Source organism: Thermobia domestica, chromosome 13, assembly GCF_964235325.1.
Source record: "Thermobia domestica chromosome 13, izTheDome1.hap1.1, whole genome shotgun sequence".
In the NCBI taxonomy this organism is placed as follows: domain Eukaryota; kingdom Metazoa; phylum Arthropoda; class Insecta; order Zygentoma; family Lepismatidae; genus Thermobia; species Thermobia domestica.
The window spans coordinates 145647783-145673322 of record NC_137466.1 but is presented as its reverse complement, the minus strand read 5'-3'; the positions used below and the strand labels follow the sequence as shown (position 1 = coordinate 145673322).

Here is a 25540-nt window from a genome sequence, read left to right as displayed (position 1 = left end):
CTTATTACGAACTAATACAACACACCTTTTGGAGGACGGAAACTTGGAATAAAATGAAGCACACACGAACAAGAATGTATTTCCTAACTGAGATATTTCGAGCTTTTTTTTTTTTTTCACCTGGCAATTGTTTTCTGCATTATTCCGCAGTGCTTTCTTCATTTTGTCAAACAACCTTTCTGTATGAAGACCCTTCGTAATATCTTTTCCTTGTTTCTTGGTGTCCGATTAAAGATGGTTTTTATCCATCTATCATTTCATCTTGGAATATGTTCAGTCTATTGCCACCAATATTATACTGTATCTTACCACTATCTCCATGTTTTGCAATTCTTTTCTTACTACCTGCGGCCGCGGTGGCTCAGTGGCAGAGCGTTCACGTCTTGTGCCTGAGGTCCTTGGTTCGATCTCAGCTCGCGCCAAGTGATCTTTCTGGTAGACAAACACCGTGTTCGTGGGTTTTCTCGGGATTCTCCCGTTTCCTGCCACTTTCTTCATTCCACTATTTCCTTCATTTGTCATCACCATCGTCTCTTTTAGTATAGCCGGCATAACTGTGGAACGTAAAATTTAAATATTTCATTTTTCTTACTACCTCATTATGGGAAATTCTATCATACTTACTAAGTTACGGAACGGTACTATTCCTCAATCCTAGTTTTACAATTATAGCTTTTGAATAATGTAAAATTGCACGATTCGTAAAGCTTTAAAACTCTACAACAACCTATGAAACCTAAACTGCTACAACGTGTAATACTGAAATCAAACCATACTTTAAGGGAATTTTGTCCGACAAGCAGGTAACGTTCTCTTGACATCTACTTATAAATGAAATATAGAAGAGTATGTGCAACAGAAATTCCCTGAAAATTTTGTAGTTACTTTTTTTTTTTTTTTTTTTTCAAATTTATGCCTCTAGAAACGTACTTTCTTATATATGGAGACAATACGCAAAACAAAAAGAGGGAACTAAAAGATTAAGATTTTACGACAAATTCACAACAGCACACTAAAATAAGTTTTTAGCCCTCTAGCTACGATCTTGCTTCTAAATTATTTTGACACGTAATGTTGATTTAGTGTTTTGTGTAATTTAATACACTTTAATTGAAGTCCCCATCGGCATACTACTAAAAAGAATTAGATCTCATTTTTCAAGAAGTTGGAAAGAAAAAAAAATCTTAACTCTACATTTCTTTTTAAAAAGCATTATTGCAATAGGCTTTTTGAGGGTCTAGTACCAACCAAAGTGTAAATCTAATTTTAGGCTCCCGTATTGATTTTTTGGCACTAGTTTTATTTTATTCTTGAAATCTTAATAGTACTTCAAACTGGTGTAGTCAAGCTTTAAGTCTCCAGTATAGTTATTTTCTTCTGAACACACACACACACAAAAAAATATATATATATCATTAGCAGAATACACTTTTTTCACACGGGGAGAACACGTTCCATTTTGGATATAAAAGGCTGAATTTGGATTTGAATGGCATCGAAGTGTCACTGTTCGTCTCAGCGACCCCCCCCCTTCCCCCAAAAAATGGATTCGACACTACTAGCGGTCATTTTCAATCATTTTATATAGACCTATATTCCCCTCCTCAAAGTTGTGGGATTGAATTTTGGATTTAACCGGCATCGGAAGTGTTACTCTCAGCAACCCTGAAAACTATGGATTCGGCACTAATATGGGTATATTTTCATATTATATATATATATACGTAGATTGTAACGAATTTTAATTAAACCAACTAAACCAGCATCCAAATAATCAAAGAAAACCTAATGGAATTTATAAATATTCATAGTATGGCATGCCCTTTAGACGTACTCATTTAGTCTTTGAGTCCAAGAGAAGTGAGATTCGGAGCAAGCATATATCCTTTTACGATCTCCGCGTGCTACGAATATACTCAAAGTTTTCAAGTATTCACAAAATTGTTTATGAAGTAAGCGGATATTTTATTCCACTGCGTAGCCTCATGGGTCTAAAAGTGCCCGTTGGGAAGAGAGCACTCCGCGTGCTAGTCGAAGGAATTAAATAAAATATGCAAAGAGAAAGCGAAAAGAAGACAGTCTATCCTACTCTTCTCGCACGTGCTACGAAAGTACACACACACACACACACAGGACACGATGTTTCTCACACCTGACACTGAAGGACATGGTCAACTTACTCAGCATGTTTGAAAAGTAGAAAGAATTTAAAAATAGCACTAAATAAATATGCAGTTGATTTATAATGAGCACAGAAGTTTCGATAATGAAATTTTTAGATTACTGATTTCTTAGGTATCGAATCTTCTTAATGAGTTGCAAAGTATTGGCAAATGATGTCAACTAAAAAAAAAAAAAATAAATAAATAAACAAATATATACATATATTCGAAAATATTTGTTACAAACTCATAAAATCAGTTTCAATTTTGGTAACATTTATCTTCGAGTGACCGACGGAAGAAGATCGTATGAAAATGAATTAAACTATTTATTTATTTATTTATTTATTTATTTATTTATTTATTGAAGTACAGGATATTCAACTACAGAGCTCATCTTTCATGATATGAGGCGTCTAGAATAATAATTACGTATTCACTATGTCCATTTTTACTTTTTGTAATGTGTGTATGTAGTATATTTTATTAATTTTGCTCTATAATTGCTGGGGGAGGGGTCATTAGTTCATACATCACGAATACGAGTGAAATTTATTTCAAACACAAGCAGTGCCGAGTTTTTTTCTTTCTTAAGTCTTAATTTATTGATTACAAATACTGTATGATTTATGAAATTATAATAATTTCAGTCCACTAATATGTTAATATACGAATAACAAGAATGTGTATTGATGTTATAATTTAATTATTTCGGAAATAAAAGGAAAAAAATAGGATTTCAAATTTAACGCTAATGTTGCACGAATGCATAGCGATAGAGACTTGCGAAATTACGCATATTTTCCTCGAAACTAACAACTGACACATATAGCTATTCTAAAGCCCGTCTATACTAATATATAAAATAACTATCATCAAAATTTCCCATACAAGAGTTATTTATAGAAATTTTATATACAGATCTTCGCATCTAATCGCGTACAAAGCATTTTTTTTATATTTTCGACTTGGAAAGGGACTGGAAGTCAAACTTTATAATGCTGTATGCACAGCGAACTTTATTGCCTGTAAGGTAGGCAACCCACACTATTCTTCCGTGTTACAGCTTGCATATCCGATAATCCGTAGGGGCAATGCAAAAGGCATTATTGCTCGACGTAATTTAATGTATTTCACACATTTCTTTACTTGCAAATATTTTGCATAAATAATACTTTTGCCATGCGAAAAAGGACACTTCTGCTAATATATTCGTATAACATATTTACAATTTCAAACCACATATGACAGTCGTATTATTATTATTATTATTATTATTATTATTAGTCAGGTTGAACTCATCTTATTAGTTTGTGACAGTACTTAAACTGCTAGTTCGTACTTAGGCATGACAAAATTATTACTTTCAAAGCATATTCTGTTTCTTCTATTTGATACGTCTATTTGAAAGCTCTAAAGGAGTCCATTGCAACTTAATTTATTATCAAATATTTTGTATAAGAACAGCATGGCACATAGTAATGTTCTTTGCTTAAGACTTATGGTTTCAAAGTTTCTTTCTAGGAAACTATGTTTGCTTGTATTTGAGATAAGTCACAAATTCGGACTAGACTTTATTTTATTTTATTTTTTTATTTTTAGAGTGTTTTGTATCTGTTTCATACAAAGGTTGTATTCAAGCTTGAAATAAACACATGTTTGATACAATTTTTGAAGAGAAGTTTGTTTACTAAATGTAATAATCATCAATTTAAGTAGGAAAAATTTAATAGAAAGGATAATTTATTATGTAAAATTTATAATCAAGACCCTGTATCAAATTCCTATAACATATGAAAAAAAATAGGAAATACTAACTGTAATCTAGCAGGCAGCGTGATACTGTCAAGATGTTATATTTCCATTCTGATCAGCTTTTAGTTTCTTCTCTATGCTACTGGCAACATTTTATTGATCGAGTTTAAAATGCACAAATGACTATGTAAACATATAAAAGTGGATAATGTACATCATTTAAGCATTTAGTTAGAGTGGTTTATGTACTTCTTGAAAGATTTAACATGATTTATTTTCATAAAATTCTGATTGAAGTTGAGAATCATGTAAAGGCTTACTTCAAGGTGGATCCTGCACTTGAAAAGATTGAGAATTTGCTGTAGACAACGGTTTGATAACTTGTTTATTGTATCGATTTCGTTCATCAAGTAATGTGTCTTTCATTTTGGTGTACTGTCTCATGTAAGGATAGGAATAACATCTTGAAACAAACTAGTATTCTCTACTCCAGGCATAATAGTTAGAATTCGAAGATATCTCTACGGTCTTCAAATTCTTTTGTAACTTGTAGATGTTACGAGTGTGTTGACTTCGTGTAAATAAATTTCAAGAGCTGACTTTTATTTAACTTGGCACATTACAACATTTAACTAGAACTGACATATACATGTAACCAATACACCCAAACCTACAACAAGCAGTTTATAGCAGTAGAGTGAAATTACGTTAGGACGACGTCGAAGGCCATTATCAAAATGCTTTTGCAGTGCCAATAACCTATAGACCCATAAGACCAGTTATAAATATGCGAAGAACAATCTGATGCCTCGATCGTGATGTCATTTCACTACTTCTGAACTGAATAATAAGTGTATGAGTGTGGGTTTAGAAATAAAGTAGCTTAAACCTAATATGGCGGTGTCTGAAAAATGAACGGTTCACGCAGAACAGCTACATAACCGTATGCATACAACTTCTGTCCGTATAATTTAGGATAATGACATTGCTTACTTAAAAATCTCGACAAAACGTGCAAAGCTCAATGAACGTTTTAGGTTAGAAAACCTACAGCATCTCATGAACTAATGTCAAACTTAAAATACACTCAGGTCATTCAGCCGTCTTCTATACGGGTCCATTTGCATAGTATCGTGTTTGATATGTCGTGTTTGATTCTTACAGGAAAGCTTTTTTATGTTGACTAGGTTATTTTGTGAAATAATGATAGAAATATTTGCATTAGATTTTCCTCTACAGTTACGTCATGTTTCGAAGTCTAATACTCATGAAGATCCTATTAATTCCTTCCAGAAAGTTACTCGTATCATGGAGATGCCGTTAATTTGTTCCCGAAAGTTACTAGTATCATGAACATCATAGTAATTAGCTCCTGAAAAATCGAAGAGGTACTTCAAGTAAAGGGTATCTAGAAAGTCAAAAACGAAAGAAAACCTGCTATGGTAGTAGTGTACTGATCATCACCCAACCCAAGCTCTGTCCAGCTATAGCCCTTCGTGGGCTATACTGTCGATGAGGTTAGTTTATAGTACTCTTACCAGTTGCATTTTTATTGATTTGTCCTATGCAAACAAATACTGATTAGAATTTCACTGTTGTCTCGAAGCATGAAATTAATATGACTGAACATTAGCTATATTGCTGTAAGCATGGAATATATGCACATATTTTTTAAATGGAGAAATATATAGCAGTCTATTTCTAAGGAGAACGAATGAATGACGACAGTGTCAAAAGGGGAATGGTACTGGGGTTGGCATGTGCCTGCTATCGGAGTTGTAATATGGGATACAGAAAAGGACAGAGAAACCACCGGAAGATATACGTAAACGATAGTGTAACAAGGAGAGTGAAAAACAGTCTATCCGATAATTGGTTTGCTGACGGTCCTTCAAAGAAGATGAAAAGTTCTCTTAATTTGTTTACTTTTGGGAGATATGGTGGCCGCGCGAATGACAGAGAACTTAACATGTGTATAATATAAAGTGCACGTTTAACCCCAGTGTCCAAGTTAAATATTGACCATTGGGTGAACTCAAAATCAACATACAAGATATAACAGGTGGGCTTTCAGTTACAGGGACCAGGGGACTCGTTTCTCCATGATTTCGCTTTTTTTTTATCGTATAATACCAATATTTTGAGCTAAAGATAGGGTGTCCTGCTAAACCTTAAAATCTGCTACTAGGTGTGGGCCTCATGATACAAGTATGTATCATTTTAGTGTAGAAAACAAAGCAGTTCGAACCTGATCTTTTCTTGTGAGGAAGCAGACAATTCGAGTATATTAAAAATTACAGAAAATGAATTCAAGATTTCGAACTGCAAATCATACTACCTACCTCGCAACGGGAAGAAAGATATAATATTGTAGTTTCATTGTCGTCTACACTGTGCAGAGAAAGTTATGAAGTATATTTGATGTTACATAGCACTCGAAGAAAAGCGAAAAGAAAGACGGTATGAGAAAATACAGAGTAATTTCTCGAAGCGTGCCAAGAACATCATGAGAGAAAGAATCCACTTGGCACTTGTTCTGGAAAACCTGTCTTGTTAGTTAACAAAATTGAAAGTGATATATACATAGCAAGTTTTATGTATGGAATCTTACATTTGGCTACATTTCCACAAGTTCTTATATACCACCTCGGCTGTATTACTAATTTCACTCGTCTGGTCAAAATATTAAAGAAAAACTTTCCCTTTACGAACGTGGTCAGGTAGTTTGAATTAAATACAATTGTACCAGTCCATAACATTGACTGTCGCAATCAACTGAGACTGATACTAAATTAACCATTAACACTCACAAACTAAATCATGAAACTCTTTCCATAATAGGTTTAAGATTTTAAATAAATCTATCTTCTATGGATTTCTTTTTTCTTTCTTCTTTTTCTTTTTTCTTTCTTTCTTTTGTAAAACAAGTGAGTAATTATAATAGTAGGTGGTTTGTATAGGGGAAGTCTCGAATTATTTCTTCCTAGTTCTATTTCATTGTACACTGATAGCCTATGATTCATCTCCTTAAGTTGGACTGCAGATAATATTCATTTCTCCTTACTCCCTCTGACATTTTGATTTATAAAGTTTCAAGCTTGTTAAGCTTAATTGTAAATGTAATAGATCTTAATAATAATAATAATAATAATAATAATAATAATAATACAATTGGAAAAGTAGCATGATCATGTCAGTAGCAAACTATGCTAACAGGAGGATTTTTTTCTAGTTCGAATTAAATTTTTCTTACTTGTAGTACCTCTTACTTAGGTACTGTCTATTTAGAACTTCGATTTTTTTTTTATCTATCGCCTATCACTTGAATTTTATTAACATTACTTCAATTTTATAATCATTTAATAGGTGACCATTATACAACAATCTTTTTTCACTAGAAGCACTAAGAAATATAAATGCGATCAGGTCTCGTATTCCAAATACAACGTTTTTAAAAGTCCAGCCTCATTTAGGAGTGCCGGAGATTCTGGATGGAGTACCATAATATGAAACAGCTTAATTGTCAAATAACGCCATCGCCATATTTAACAAACGTAAGCATTGAGACGGAGCATACACCTGGCCTCTCGATGGAAACAAAAGATTCACCTGATTATGTTTTTATTCTTATCAATGATGATATTTTCTTTTTCTTTTGTTTTTACTTTCTTGGCACTTTTTTTTTCAGTAATTGGCGGCGGTGATCAGAACTTTCGATATTGATTTATTAATTGTTGGGACGTGAACATGGAAGTTTCGAAATTAAAACTCAACCGTAGATATTTAGATTGTGCGGCTCTCATCGGATTGTGATTGTAGAAACAAGTTGTTCCAGTGGCCAATTGAGTTCTGCAGTCAGTTGTGCAGCATTAAAGCTACTGAAAAAAAAAAAAAATAAATAATAACGGTTTTCTCCAATGTTTGACCATCCATCTCATTTAGGCCTGGTTTTCGTCCACTATTCTTCTTTAGTGATGTCTTGTTATGAGTTCTGTATGCTTTCATCGACTAAGATACTGTCACTCTCGATATACCGGTACCTAACACTGAGTCTTAGATAATTTACACTTGCTCCACTGACCGCACACCAAAAATTTGCCCTTTCAGAATATTGACGTAGTCTCCAATTTTTCACCACCAACATCTTGTCTATGCTAGCACAAATCTGCACTACATAACATCAGGTACTACTCACTTTCACCCCCAAAAAAAGAGCTCACAAAAGACAGTGTTAATGCACGAATGTTCAGTGTCGCTCTCTAAGTATTATGCGTTACAGCACAGTATTATGCGGGTATTTACATTATTTTGATAAGTATCTGAAAAGGAAGTGCGAATTTGATGGTCAAAGAGTTCTACATTAACGTCTTTGGTCCGGTGCGTTGACCATATAGGTTTATATTATATATATATACACACTACCTTAATTGGAAGAACCATGCTGAGCATTGATAACGCAAAATTGCGTCTCGAGACTTACTCCCTGAGGACAGATTTTTTTTTTTTTTTAAATTAAGCACGTCTAAAGATGCATTTCCTATTGAAGAGTTTAATCAATTGGTATTAGAACTAGGATTCTTCGTAAACAAACTAGCAGTTCTTTAATATGTTGCGCGGAAATAAAAATAAATTAATGTGTACAATAAGGTAGGTTCAAGAAGGTCCCTCCCTTCGTTACTGCACTCCTGGTAGTTACCCTATTTAAAGCTCTCACGGATGATCTACCTAGGTAGATACTAGAGTGCACACCTTTCGTACATGGGATCTCGGGTTAGATTCCCGATGGGAAATCATTAAACGTATTACGGTAGTTCGGCGGCTCTACGATGGATTCCAACAAACTGTATCTCATGTAGATTCGATCCTGAAAAGGGGAAGTTAAACTTCTATTAACAAACATTGCTTTAAAAAAAAATATGACAGAGCCATATTTTGCCGTGTCACCATTAAATCTGACTTGCTTTTTTATATATATATATAACGAAAAACTAGGGCTACATATGAAAAATGTAAGTTAATTTCTATTAAAACAAACGAATCAAAAAGACTATCACTCATTGAAGCCCAACAAATCCGGAAAATATAAAGTAAATGTTAAGCCATTGCTTTCTTGTAACTGTTACAACATAGGAGCACCTTGGAAACGGTAAACAAGATAAACGGCAACATTACTTTCTTCGTGTTTGCTGACGTCCTCAAGTCAGTTTGCACATTACATAACAATGTTAAGGCATCAATAAAAAGTAACGCTTCGTTTAAGGACGTGTTGATAATGACAACTGGAATGCGTAAAGGCACAACAAGGGCACAAACTCGAGTAAAAGTCTGCTTGCATTACAATATACTATATATATTTATGAACATTATAAATTTCTGTCCAATATGTGTAGTCCAGATTCAATCTGTGTAAAATCAGGAAAATAAAGGCTACAACGATAATGTATACTTTGTATATGTATATTTTGTATTTACCGTACTTCTAAATATTGTTTCTATTTACGGGCAAAAATGTTATTTAAAAGACACAAGCTGTTAAGAAGAAAAAGATATAAAGAAATAATTTTAAATATTTTGTATTATGCTGGCTAGCCTAAAAGAGACTGATGATGAGAAACGAATTAAATGGTGGAATGAAGAAAGTGGGAGGAAACGGGAGAACCCCGAAAAAATCCACGCACACGGTGTTTATCCACCACAAAGCTCACTTGGCGCGAGCTGTGATCGAACCAAGGTCCATGCACCAGATGCGAACGCTCTACCACTGAGCCATCGCGGCCCCTTATTTCTTTCAAATAAATACAAATGTTTCAAGTCAGTTTGATTCACTTCCAGTTCGTTCTTGTTTTTGTTCTTTCCCTCTTTCTCATATTGAATGTCAGATAAAGAATTTAATATAAATCAACTACAATTACTGATTCAACATTTGATGCTGAAGCTCAACTTTTTTTTTTTTTTTTGGTACTAACCGTACTATTTCCATATTGTACCCATACAATCTACAATGCCAATAATATTCAGAAGGTGAATTAATAATAATAAAATAACTTATTATAATAAAATATGAGTAAAATCCTATTGAGTCAAAATCTAGTTTATTGAAATCAAAGGTTTTATTTCAATTTAATAGGCTACAATATATGTACTGGTTTTGTACATATATTGTCTTGTTGTACATATATTGTCTTTATTTTGTTTGTATCTTACTATCAAAATTTAACTTCATATATAACAGTTTTGCTCTAAGGTGGATGAAATGACTTGCATCCCCAAGTTCGAGACTGAGTACTAAAATGCACAATTTATTTAAAATTTAGTTCCTTTGTAGCATCATGTCCCTAACATGAAAATAATTATTTTGAACTTACAACAACATTTCTATTTTTAAAAAGCAAATTTAAGAGTGATGACCCACTTTTCCCTTTATCTTTGTGTTAATGTCCATATAGATGTAAAGTTCTATTGAGTCAAAGTCTAGCTCATCGTAAAAGAAAAGATGCGCGTTTCTTTTTACATCGCACGTATAAGAAAATATCACTGAAGGACAAAATAGCATTGTCATTGAATTCTTCGATACAAACAGTATAACTCTTGGATATAAACAACATGCACAGATGTAAACACTAAAAAATGAAAACTGATCTTGTATGGGTATTCCAATCCAATATTGTGGAGGATTTCTCATTTTTCAGTATCATGCCAAATGGAGTAGGAACAATCCAAAATTCAAAGCAGAGTGGTGGTCATAATTACAAGGATACCCACAGACAAGGGTGTACGTTGTGTCTATGAGTTTCTTCTTTTCGGAGGGAGGGCAGGGGATAATTTTTCGCTGAAAATGAAACAATCGAACTTCAATTATACCATAACAGTGTGTCTAGGAGAGGTAAAATGATGTTAAATTGAATAAAATTTAGTATACACAGCAAGTTGAGAAACCACACAGTTTTAAACATGAATAAAAAGTAGTAAACACAGTAGTGTAGCCAAGTTGTACAGGAGATAAAATTATCTTCCCACGGTTTCTTAAAATGTTAAAAAGCTGAAATAGCTCGATTATACTTTTCACTTTTCCCCCTTACAACAACGTATATTGGCACTAAGGGGCACGGTGAGTCAGTGACAGAGCGCTTACTTCTAGTGTGTAGGGACCCTGGTTCGATCCCCGGGAAGTTAGTTTGTGATGGACACCATCGTTTTCGCGAGTTTTCTGAGGGTATTCCGATTTTCCGTCTACTTTCTCATTCTACCAATTCTTCCATCATCATTTACTTGCTTTAATCATAGTCTCTCTTAACCTAAAAGGCATAACCGTGAGACGTAAAACGCAAAGATTTCATTTCATATTAGCACATTTTTTTCTATATACACATCTATCATATATCTGTAGACGTCGAAAAGGTTATATTTTCTGCTGAATTTCACAAAGTTGTGTAATAGAGTTGTTTTAGTAATTTTCTTTAGAAAACAAGAATAATTCACAGAACTTAAATAATTACAAATGTCTAATCCACTTGGAATAAATGGTTTTACTAGGTCATTTTACAAATCCTTACAGAAAGTTTTGGCGGGATCGAGAACATAATAGCTCGTTAAGTTTGCATTCTACACACAGAGCATGTATAGCACAAGGTCATTCAGCATGCACACACACATCTTGTCTTCGTAACAGTAATTTGTTTACATAAACAAGTGAACTCCGTAGATAGAATTTTAAAGCAAGCGTTCATTATGCGGATTCATCTCTTTCTTCTTCTTGAAGTTTCTTTCCATTGAAAGCGAACCACGTCACTGATTACGGCAATCCAAGTATTCTCTTTTCGTCAATCTGTGTTAGGTAACAAGTCTCCAAGTCCAAGAACATTTTGATTAGTGGATGCTTGTAAATGGGAATAATGAAGCCAGTTCTTAGATCACTCTTCCGTAACGTGGAAGAAAGCAATACAGAATACTAATAAATTCTGGCTGCATAAAATATGTTGTATGTCTGTCTTTTTCAGTTTCAATTGTTTATGGTACCATTCTTTTTAGTCTTCTAAAAAAAAAAATATTAATGAGAAAAACTAGTCTTTGCGTGTTACTCCGACAACATAGCTATGTAAGTAATTAAAGCAAAGACTTCGTTTTGCTTTGATCAAGGTCATATGAAATGGAATATACCGAGAAATTGCGCGTCGAATTACTTGCACACGGATTTTAAACTGTACAGCCGTTTATACGTGAAATATCTGCGCGCGTTTCGTTAAAATATAAGTATGCATTGTAGGCTAACTTATAAACCTAGTTCTAAATCTGGTAGCTGTTTTATAGACTGGCTTCAGGAATGAGTTAAGAAGTTCATTTTTTTTTAAAGGTTAGTACATGGCAATTTATTACAAGAATATTTAACCCTTATCGGATCCCATGGTACAATTTGTACCATACGGGTGTTTCATGGTACATTGCGTTATTTCTCTACTATTTGAGCTTTTTCGTCCGGGATTTTTTGTTTTCCAAGTCCAGAGGCCTTGTAGAAGACATTACGTATGGTTTCAGACCGTCCTGCGTCCAGACATAGGAGGTGATGACGTCATAAGTCAAAAATTTATTTTCTCATTTTCTAAGCCTATGTTCAATATTTTTTGGCGGGCTTATTTTTCTACGTAGAAGATTGAAATTTTGCACAAACATTCAGTCCACCGAGTAGTATTTACCAGATTTTTTGTTCCGATGTCAGTGTTAAAACAGGGGGGGGAACCAGAGGAGCAAAGGGATAAAAAGGGGATATTTTTACCCCAAAAATCCCGTTTGTCGTCATTTTCCCGCCTCACATACATGATAGGAACACGTGAGTCATACAGTCTGAAAGGCAGTTCCATTCTGAAGAGATCGACGGTCGAATTATTATTCTAGGGTAATTAGGGCCGTCTCAGTGAATTTTTATCCAAATATACTTCTGTATAGGGTGAAAGTGGGGCATGGTAGGGAAATTTTTTCTGGTGAGCCTATTTTTTCACGTAGAAGATTGAAATTTTGCACAACATTCAGTCCACCGAGTAGTATTTACCAGAAGTTTTTTTTCGATTTCTGCGTAAAAACAGGGGGGTCCAGAGGGGCAAAAGTTGAAAAAGGGAAATTTTGCCCCAAAAATCCCTTTTTTCAGGAATTTCCCACCTTAGATACATGATGGAGACATGTGAATGGTACCGCCTGAAAGACAGTTCTATTCTGAAGAGAATGATTGGCGAATTATAGTCCTAGGGTAATTAGGGATGTCTCAGGAATTTTTTCCCTGAGATCAGTGTTTTATGGTAATTTGGGGCATTGTGGGAATTTTTGGTACAAATTCTCTCACCCTTACTATTCAAGATAGAAACTTGAAATTTGGCACACACATTCAGTATACCAACTACTATTTATCAGATTTTTTAGATGGCTACGATCACACAGGGGGGTCCAGGGGGGGGGCAAAGTTCGAGAAAATTTTTTCCCTCCGAAATTTTCACTTTGACATTTTTTCCCGCTTCTGGTATATGGTATGGGCATGCAAGTGATACCATTTGAAAGCCAGCTCTATTCTGAAGAAAACGAGGTATGGACCATGATCTTAGGATAAATAGTGACGATGCAGTAGCTGCTCGACTGAAAGTCTAAAAAATAGCCCAAAATGCCTAAAGGGGTTAATTTTGTGTACTGGATAATACTAGAGACAGAAAGAGAGGGAGAGAAAGAGAGAAAGAAAGAAAGAGAGAGAAGAGAAAGAAAGAAAGAGAGAAAAGAGAGAAAGAAAGAAAAATGAAATCTTTAAGTTTTACGTCCCACGTTTATGCCGATTAGGCTAAACGAGACGATGATGAGAGATGAGTGAAATGGTGGAATGAAGGAAGTGGGAGGAAACTGGAGAACCCCGAGAAACCCCACGAGCACGGTGTTTGTCCACCGCAAAGTCCACACGGCGCGAGATAGGATCGAACCAGGGACCCCAAGCACCGGAAGTGAACGCTCTACCACTAAAGAGATAAAGAAAGAAAGAGAGAGAGAGAGAATCATGAAAAAAAAGTGTTACAAGATATAGGGACAGGAAAAAGGGAAAAAGAGATGAAAGAGGCTACAATTGATTGACAGAATTAAAACAGAAGTTTCGTGCAAGACAAAGAAGTAAGCTGAAGACGGTGGTGCATGGAAGCTTCTCAGTTCCGTTCAGTGACCTACCAATATTAAAATAATAATAATAATAATAATAATAATAATAATAATAATAATAATAATAATAATAATAATAATAATAATAATAATAATAATAATAATAATAATAATAATAATGATGATGATAATGATAATAAGTAGTAGTAGTAGTAGTATGTTTATAGATGAGAAAGAGTTTATGACTAGCAAAATTTAAGTTAGCTGGCGAAAATAATATGTAATCATAAAAGGGGAAAAACTTATTCGTGGTATCAATTCATCAACACATGATTGTCAAAGCAATTCGATATGTCGCAATCCATTATAATGCGCCACCTTCACGAACTCAGAAAAAACATTAGGAACTGAGGCATTTTCAACATGGATTGATCCAGAAGAAATTAGTGAGGCAACTCCTGCAAAATACGCATGATGTGCGTTTCCTGCAACTGGTTGTCACATGCAACGAGATTTAAATAATAATAATAATAATAATAATAATAATCGGGTGTGCAAAATCAGTGGTTGAACAAGGGCAAACTTCCAGAACCAGTCGCCAAACAGTGCCGTTTCGAGGATCAAATCAAGCTGTGTGTGTGGCGGAATTACGAGGGAGTAATTCACTGAGTTCGTTCCTAACGGTCGTACCATCAATGCCTACTTTTATTCCAATCAGAGGATGTATGATGCACTGCGCCAAAAATATCCTGCATTGGTGAACCAAAGGTGCGCCTTGCTGCAACAGGATAACGCAAAACCACATTTAACTCGAAAAACACGGAAGGAAAAAAAATCAGGAACTTTATGTTATCGAACTGATGTCACATCAGGCATATAATCCTGATCTTGTCCCTTCGGATTACCACTTCTTTCGGTCTATGGTACACTTTCTGAAATCGCGATGCTTCACCATCCAATCCAGTAAGATAGAAACAACAATGACTGACTGACTGTCCCCTAGGACAAGATGTAACGACACGGAATCGAGAAACTGGCAAGAGGGTGACTGCAGACAGTCCAACACGAAAGGCTATACTTTGGATGTTAACCTGGTTTCATTGTAGTGTGATGGATACAGGTATGTTTTATACTACAATATTGCAATACTTGTGTCTCACCTAAGGTTGCCAACCGTCCCAATTCTGTTTGATTGTACCGACTTCTAATTTGTCTCGCGTCCAGACTGGACACTCGTCGGGACGTATATTGTCCGATTTATCGATTTTCAATAGGCAAATAATATTTTACTGGGCCATTTTTACAAAAGAATGACATTCTTTTACACACACAGCTTTATGTATAGACTCAATTTAACAAATTTGTGTTTTGTTTCGGTTTCAATTTGTTGCATGTATTTATTATACCTAGTGATACGTGGAAAAATAAGGTGCCGCATTCATTCAGGTTCGTGTTATTCAGCTGATTATTTACATTGCTTTCAACGACTCGCCATATGTGTAGTCGTCTTCAGGAGGAAGAGGGAGGACGAGCTCCAACACCGATTGTCCCATCCCGATTTTTTCTTAAGAAAAGTTGGCAACCCTGGTCTCACCCTTGTAAAAGATACAACAAATTGGCATATCTACGTATATGATGAGTATTGGGTTTGAATACGAAACAAGAGTATGTCAAACTAGTATGGAAAAACATACAGGAAAACTTAGATCTTACTTTCTCTAATACTATTCGCATATGAATATATAATCTTCATACATTATTAATAAAATTAAGTATTTTATTTCCGTGTTTATATCTAAGCCTTCAGCTCTAAAAGGTTAGTAGAATATTAAACGCAGGACAGGAAAATTCAAAGAATATTTATATTTGTAGGTAATGTAGATATTTTAACGGTACAAAATAACTTCTGTTCCTGATTCTTTTGTGCTCACAGTTAAAGAAAAGCAGAGGGGAGTAATCACGAATTGTAATAGTATTGTGCTGAATATGAAGGAGAAAGTGAAAAAGCACAGGAAACATAAAAAAACATAATAAACAAATGCAAGAGGGGAAGGAAATGCTAAGTATTATTTACGATTATCGTTAAACTAATAGTAATAAAAGTAACTTTCGTTTATATTGCAAGTTTTCTTATTCTTCTTTTATTATTAAACTAACTAACTAACTCTATGGCCTATGGAACCCGGAGGTTCAGTGCCGCGTTCACAAAAGCTCTCCACTGACTTCTATCCTTAGCTAATTGCATCCAGTTTCTACTTTGTATTCCTATCTCTGCGAGGTCCATCTTAATATTGTCCTCCCATCTGCGCCTAGGTCTTCCTAATGGTCGTTTTCCTATGGGTCTACCAGTCAAGACTTTGAAAGCGTTTCTACTTTCTTCCATTCTAGCTACATGACCTGCCCACCTAAGCCTCCTAGACTTGACGACCCTAACAATGTTGGGTAAACCATATAAACTATGTAGTTCCTCGTTATGAAGCTTCCGCCATTCCCCATTCTCGTTCCTCTTGGGTCCGAATATTCTTCTCAGGATCCTATTCTCAAATACTTTCAGTCTATGTTCTTCCCTCAGAGTAAGCGACCAAGTTTCACAACCATACAGAACAACAGGCATGATTATCGTTTTATATATTTTATTATTATTATTATTATTATTATTATTATTATTATTATTATTATTATTATTATTATTATTATTATTATTATTATTATTAAATAGTCTATATAAATGTTTTCCTATCTTTCTGATGTCGCGGATCCCTTATAGACACTTAATTCTCTGAGGCATTGCATGAAATCGAAATCTATTTTTTTTAAGTATGTTTTATACAGGGTGGCCCAAAAGTAGGTATACAGTCCCGCACTGATCACAGCTCACTATATTTTATATCATTTCTTATTGTTATCAAACAGGTAGACCTAGTTGATTTATTATTTCTTCTTAACGTCTTTTTACTTATAACTTATGCCCGAAACTTTCGAAGCAAATAAATCCATAAGCTAGAATGTTGTACTTGATCAACGCAGGGGTGTATACCTACTTTTGGGCCACCCTGTTAATTACGATTTTTCAACATTAAATGCTTAATATGACAATATAATATTGCTATACCGGGTGAGGCATTTAAGACTGTTTTTGGAAATGTGGGAAATTACAAATCGGATTTTAAAAAAATTGTAAAAGAAAAAAAATTGCTCGTCTCGAAGGGTGACATCCAATGACACCACACTCACCCCACCCCTGGGGGCGGCAGTTGGGTCAACTTTGAAATCTTTGAACGGCAGTTATTCTAAAATCTGTAATGAGAAACTGGCGTTTTATAGCAAAACACTTGATTCTTCAGAACATAATATATTACTTTGTCCACACTATTGGTGTAATTTCTGTCACAGATGTCGCTGAATTGGATAGCAGTTGGAAACATTCATGGTATGTTTTATGAATGAATTAAAACCTAGTTTTAGCGTTCCCCAGGAACAACGACATGGACGTAGTAGTAGTTTGTTCCCTTCGGGATGCTTTTTCTTAATGTGTCCCTTTGGCTCATCATCGAGGTGCTTCTTTCAGGTGAGTCCCTTTGCCTCTCAACATCGCGGTGCTTGTTTTAAGGGAGTCCCCTTGCCTCGCAGATCTCCATTGTTTACTGAAACAAATGTTCGAAATTGTGCCCATTGTTTTCTGCAATACATATTGCAAGTGTTACAGTTACAGCTACTTTCGCAATGCATAATCACAGTCCATGCTTCATAGACAGTAATTTGAATAAAAATATGTATCGCAGAAAATGGTCATCATTTCAAGCATTTGCTTATTTGTCAACGGTGTTTATCATTTTGATTTTTGTGGATTACAGCACCATTACGCAACGAACAAAATGTTCAATACAAAAGTTACGTATTTTTTTTTCTCAGACTATTTCCCAATCTAATAATATATATATATATATATATATATATATATATATATATATATATATATATATATATATATATATATATATATATATATATATATATTGTTTATTAGATTCTGTTCCTCGGATTTTGTCCGTCTAGCAAGGATTTTACTTATATTTTGTCTCCTTGATATTCTGTCAGTTGAATTTTGTCCCCGCCAAGTACCCATTGTAAAGACTACTAAACCTCAAACCCGCAATGAAACAAGACTAGAAAGAAAAAAATTCTCACCTCCCCGGGGAGTCGAACACGGAACCGCCCACTTGCCTTGCTAACTACGCTACAGCAGCTCTTACTGTATTTTTTTATTTATAAAAAAAGTTTTAAATACTTTTATGTATGACTTTCTAAAGTTTGATACGAATTTGCATACATTATTATTATTATTATTATTATTATTATTATTATTATTATTATTAACCCATCTTAGAAGTCATTCACTTTACCTGTATCATTGAAAAATACAAACAATCCGTTTTCTTTCAATTGTGAAACTTTTAAATGTTGTTCTACGTAATTTCATAATTATATTATGTTATTCTAAAAGTATGTATAATGAATAATTAACATTGAATAATGACTACATTTTATGTGACTATTTACTCAATTTACAGTAAGAATGTAATATAAATAGCGTTAAGAATACCAATTCTAAATAAATCCCATTGATAACATACAAAGTACATGTTAACAATTTGATCAAAAGTAAAAAGGTAAAAAATAATCATTTCGGCGCTGACAGAACGTTCAACTTTCTCACTGTCTGTGGGAAAGAGCTTTAAAGACATTACATGGGAAACAGAAAGCGTTACCATTTCCGAATGTCGTAAAAATTATTCGTGACACATATAAAAGCCTATGTATATTTTTTTTGATGCGGTATATCACTCAAATACATAGGACTACATTTTTTTTTTTTTTTAGATTAGTTATTTCTTTAGTTGTTCCTTCCGTAACTTTTATCAGATTTTTCTTCCAGTTTCTAGTTGTGCGCCCATGGAATAGAAAATAATCAAAGCACAGATTTGATATGCTGTTGTGTGTTATATTCATGCTCCACCGTGGCTATAATGGTAAATGTAGAGTCTTTGACATGAAAAACCAGAGTGTTTCCTGGTGAATGTTTATGTAGTTCGGATTCTACGTTAAACTGTAGGCCCACGTTTAGGTGCTGAAAGTAGACCTAAACTCCAAATCATCCAACAAAATCAATATTCTACATTATAGTTTTGAAAATATTCGACAGTATCAATAAAACAAAATTGACCAAAGCACTAAATATATATTTAAAACTTGTGTAACAGTTTGTGCATTCACACATCTTTCATAACATGAGTGATGAAGGTGATGTGTTACATTGCCGTAACTGTTATACAAGTGTTATTAATATAATTATATTTAGTCCTTTGGTCAAATGTTTTCTTAATATTACCAACTTTGGTTTTCGCTTTAATATCGCGTTGATGTGGACTTGAAAAAAAAAAAAACATTGCAATATAGCTAAGAGAAATACATATATCACAATGAAAAGAATTATCTGCGTTACAAACCACGAAGGAGTAGTGAGCCAAATACATGGTTTCAACTGTATAAGAATGATTATTAAAACTTTCTGTGCCATTATTTCTAGTTTTCTAGACCGAAGTTCTCTACCTCTTGGCCCTGCTAGCTCCTCAACCGCCTTACAATGCTCGGTCAACACCACAAAAACCTTACCGGGAAACAAACCTGAACCATGCGAACAAAAATGCACGCACTCCAATTATTCAGGTAATGAACGAAATCATTTCCCAAATTTAAAAAAAGTAAGCATAATTGTAATTTAATTTGTATTGAAAATTTAAATTTTAAAAGGATTATCCGCAATTCGTTTTCTTTCTTTCATTTCACTTTAAAGAGATTTCTCTCAGCCATGCTGTCTTTCCTGCAGAGATATATTACAAAAGATTTTATATTTATTGCAGATTTTATATGTATCTTTCAATGATTACAAGTCAATCCAGTGCCCCTGCCTAGCCCGGAAGAAAAAAAAATCGAATAATTTTCCGCATGAAAACGATCCATAATAAATCGCGAAAGTATGTTAAAATATCCGTGACAAATAGGGAAAAGGGACAAATGGTCATACTATAGTTCTGTTAGTACAGTACAGCGTATCGACAATGATGTTACATTCAGTCTCTCTTAAGAGAACATTGGAATATTTAGATATTACACTATCTTATTTAGCTGCCTATGCAAAAGAGATTATTATCAGGACAAATATAATCCATGATTATGCTTCAACACTGGTAGTTACTTTTTTTTTTTTTTTTTTTTAGAATTATTTATTTTATTTTGATAATTTTCAAATATGGCATATTTATGTAAGAGGAACAACATTCCTACTATTAAAAAGTAAATGCCAATTGTGTAGTTTTCATTTAAAAAAATACATGAACAAAATTTGTAAAATATTTAAAGGGGGCCTCATTTTTCACATACAACTTTCAATTCAAAAAAAGGTTACACATTCTTATACTTGCTAATAATTATATACATTTAGGTAACGCTAATGAAAACCTATAATTAAATATACCGAATTTCAAGTTATTATTCCAAGTAAATAAAACTTGAAATTATGTCTAAAAATAGGCCCATTTAAATAACATAGGAAATTTTTTCATTCCTCCTTTAGACGACCTAAAAATTAGAAATTTTCGCCTTTGGCAATTTTCCTGTGTTAGCCCCTATTATGCCAAATTACAACCTTCTACTCAACTGAAAGTACTCCTTTACTTTATGTCAGTTCATGTAGTTTTAATATTATATATATTCAAGGTGTGCACGATTTTGAACGATTTAACGTAAGAGCTGTTTTGATTTTGAAATGGAAAGGAAATTCTTCTAAATCTGTTTCCTAATTTACCGTACTCTGCACGAACAAACAGATTATATGTCCACTATTTTCTGACACACATTGCACTTGATAGCATAGTTTTTAATTAGGGTCTATATTGAAAATTAGCAATGTTTTGCATTGGTTGTCAATTGCTGTTGGCCTTTTCATCTTCATAACACGTTAATTTGTATAGCTAAACATAATGTAACTACTTTTCTTCGCGAAGCGCTAATGAGAAATCCACTCTACTATGATGCAATACTGTCATATACATCAACATTGCAAACTGATGCAGTGAATGAAGACTGGTTCATGTTAATGTATGCGTTATCACAAATTCTGGAGCAAGTTCTTTAAGCAGAAATGAAAGTACAAACAGCTTAGTTTTAATCATCCTCACAAGAATCGCAAATATTTCTCTATACCACAATTGGAACACACACTATCGGGTCATATAAGCTCTTGCTAACTTTCTTACAATTCTATCTCTATTTGTATTGTTTCAGGAATACATAACCAGAGGATAGCTTCATGATAATTACAAAGGCGATCCCAAACAATTAAACGCCATCAAGCAAATATGTACTAGGTAACAAGCTTATCTAGTACATATTAAAATGCTAGGCTTATATGTTTGTCCGCAATCCTTTCAACAATGAGATCTCGGAAACGACAAGTGCTAGAAACGTGGCATTTTTGCTGGTAGATTCCAAATTTTGTATAGATTGTCGAGGACTCATTCAAATTTTTAAGAAACCATGTCGTTATTGTTCTATTCAACATTTTAGTAGCCGTTTTAAACCCATACGATTAAGGCTAAAACTACGGTGTTAGGCAACCAATAGAGAAGTTACGTATAGCGGGTTGACGGACATTGCAGGCGCTTTGCTTAAATCTGAATGGGGAAACCTATTGCATGCTGGCAACTTCAAAGGCCTCAAGAGGCGCAATGAGGCGTACTCGGACGGATATGAATTTATTAGAAAAAATATCCCTACCTGATATCGTGTTACTTCTACAAATTTGCTACAAACTCACTCCAACATCTATACATAGCAATTCACTTCCTTTTGTGAGTCCCCTACCCTTTACTTGTGTGAGTAAGGAGACATACATAGTGGGAACGAGATTCATGGTAATAACAGAACGATGCGCTGAGTAGACAGCGCAGGTTCAGCTAGTAAATAATAATAATTAATAACGCAGATATTTAAGCTACTATTGTAATAACATGCTTTAATAGATGTATAGATTTCAGAAAAACTCTGTAACTAACGAACAAGAGTTAAATAAATAATATTTAGGTATAAAACATTACACATATTGATAGATTTCTATTAGATGTAAAATTCTAATCTCCAAATGAGAATAATATTTTTGCTTTTAAGTGTATCTAAAAAGGTCGAAATTTTCTACCAGTTTGAGCACTTGCTGCTGGAACTTGCTTGTTTAGTCATTGAAATTTAGCATTCTTTTTCAGCATCGAGGCTATATGAAACTTGGACCTACAGTTTAAAGTAGAATTCGAACCACCATAATGCGTTCAATGTTCTCTTACCAAGAATCTAACCCGGAACCCGTGCACCAAAAGGTGTGCGTGATAGTCACTAGATCAGCGAGAAGAGCTGCTACTAGAACTTGTTAATAAATCAACTACCAGTTAAGAGAAAAGCTACTACTACTATACAATTTTGAGGGCAAGTATGAGGTAAAAAATCTGGCGTTCTCCAAACGAAGATTTCGCCATAATTTTTTCCACATACTGTTAAATATTCCTTATACTAAAATATATTTTATCTGAATTTTTACGGTAGAAGAAAAACTGCTAATTGTAAATACTAGATTTACGATATTAATTGTGCTACTCAATTCGCAGGGTATATCCTTCAAAACTATACTTATACATAAAGGGTGCAAACCCAGTTTGTGGTACCAGATATCAATTCATGAGTTATGTACTTTTTTCACAAGAAAATATACTTATTTCCTAGTACCTTATAAATTGTTTCTGATGGGAAAAGTTGCATTCATGAGTGCAGAGTCATTTTACGAGGGTTTAACCATTGTAAGTATATTATCAGGTAAGTTCTCGGCCCGATCCCCTTCAGCCCATGTCATCTCGAGAACGTTCACTGAATTTAGAACTTTGATCTTCTCTAAGTAAGTGCCAGCTGGGATGCTCCTAGCACTAGTTTTTCTAGTCATTGATTAAACTGTGGTGCAGCCAAATTTAGAATTCACCAAGGAGGATGCATGCAAGGTGTCATGAAATTCTTCCTGCAACAAAACTCTAAGGAAATCCGTTGCATATTAAACACATTGGGTGTACATTGTCCTTCATACTCCACTGTGAAGAGTGGTGCTCTTTAAGCGTGAGTTTTCAACAGAAGGTGGGTAAAGGTATGGAAGGCTAGCATCAGTGTCAACTCTGAAAAAGTGAATCATATTCATAACCTAATTTGGAGTCGGTGGCGGATCCAGGAGGGACGATCGGGGTGATCGCCCCCCCCCCGCGAAGAGGATAGTTTTTTTTTTAATTTATATATAAATAAAACCCATCCCAGAGTTTGGAGCTCTTTAAAAGTAGCTCTAAGTAGGAGTATTACAATCCACCGCCCTCCAGAAGTCCGTCCTGGATCCGCCCCTGTTTGGAGTAACAGACGAATTTCACTTCAAGCGGTAGCTGAGACCTAACACGTGTCCAAAGAACTTGTCTGGTCAATAATCCATGATCAGTTGGACATACGCAAGCTTTCCGTGAAATGGATGCCCAAACGCAGATGAGAAACTCAAACGTGTGACATCTTCTCAGTTGCACTTTGCGTACTCTAGGAACGATTTTTTGAATCTATCTGTTACCCAGAATGAAAGTTTGTTCCACTACTATGATCCTCAGACCAAAGAGCAGTCATGCGAGTGGCGCCACTCAGAATCTCCAAAGTCCAAGAAATTTCAAGCCCAGAGGTTCGCAGGGAAGGTGCTTTCCTCTATCTGGGATAAGGATGGTGTTTTATCAGACTACCTTTCAAACGAAGAAACCGTACCTGCATGAAAATGCTCCCGTTCACAAGGTCGGAAGAGCAACTGTTGTTTTGAAGGACCTAGGATTTCATGCATTTATCATTCACCTTAATCAGAAGGTGCAGTATCTGGCGATTATCTCTTCCCTAGCTTTGAAAAAAAAAAAAAAAAAAAATCTGAAATAACAGAAATTTAGCAGTGATAACGACTTTATAGCAGCTGCAGAGCAGTGTTTTACTAGACCAGAATGTTACTTTATTTTATTTTTATAGCCTAGTGGTTAGATAAGTTGGAGCAACGATCTGCCTGTAAGTAAAGTTGTTCTGTGCCGAGCCGAGAACTTGTCAGTCCCCCATGGGCGGCGATTCGGGGGGGCAAAGGGGGGCAGTTGCCCCCCCACTTTTTTGGAAATTACCCATTAATGTATATAGTTTCATTTGGAAATATAAAATTTTGTAGGTATTATTGGCTCATAGAATAAAAATGGTGCCATAAAATATTTGTCGTTCTATGAGTACGTATTGGTTGTCTTATCGTAGAATTAAAAAAAGCTACAGGAATTGCGTTTGAACTGCCATTAAAAATGGCCCAAAAATTAACCTATTGGAGCGCCATAATTCGAGCGTATTTTAATTTCTTCTTGCAAGGGCTCGATATGTTAGTCAGCCGCTCTGGAGCTAATTGAGATAACATTTCGCAAGAAAAGAAGTCCTTCACAAGTTATTCTCTAATTGTACAAAAATCGACAGTTCCTGAAATGTATTTACTTCTTTCTAATAATAAGGAATATTTTGATTTGATTTTTTCAGGTTAACATCCTGTTCAGCAGCGAAGTTATATGAGACGTGGACTTAATGATCAATGTGGAGTCCGAACCACATGAGCTCTCCCCGGGAATCGAGCCCGGGTCTCCCACTTCTGAGGCGCGTACGCTAACCGCTTAGCCACGAAGGAGCTCAGTAAGGAATATTAATTTTGCAGTGTAATATACGAGTTTAGGGGTGTACATATACAGTTTTGTATATACAATTAAATTTAGTGAATTCAGCATAATTCTAGGTTTTAGGATTGTTTTGTATAACTGAAATGTGGAGTGACCCTAAGTATTGCTGAGTTTTGATATATTCCAAGAAAGTGAAAACTGTACTTAATGGCAGCGAACATGTTTCGGGAAGCTGCAAAAGTATTTCTTTAAATGTCGTAGCATATGCTTATAGTAGGGATGGCCAAAATTTTCCGGAATCCGGATTCCGGAAATTTTGTTTTCCGGAATCGGAAAATTTACTTTCCGGAATTCGGAAAAATTCCGGAATTCGGAAAAAATCCAGAATTCGGAAAAAATCCAGAATTCGGAAAAAATCCAGAATTCGGAAAAAATCCGGATTTCGGAAAAAATCCGGATTTCGGAAAAAATCCGGATTTCGGAAAAAATCCGGATTTCGGAAAAAATCCGGATTTCGGAAAAAATCCGGATTTCGGAAAAATTCCGGATTTCGGAAAAAATCCGGAATCCAGAAAAATTCCGGATTTCGGAAAAAAATCCGGATTTCGGAAAAATTCCGGAATTCGGAAAAATTCCGGAATCCAGAAAAATTCCGGAATTCGGAAAAATTCCGGAATTCGGAAAAAATCCGGAATTCGGAAA

General features: G+C 34.7%; 1 protein-coding gene across 1 annotated transcript in view; it reads right to left on the bottom strand.

Annotated features, from left to right (window-relative positions):
* LOC145668617 (EF-hand domain-containing protein D2 homolog) overlaps window positions 1–25540 on the bottom strand; it is a 153726-nt gene that overhangs the window by 45077 nt on the left and 83109 nt on the right. The gene's annotated exons all lie outside the window — the stretch shown is intronic.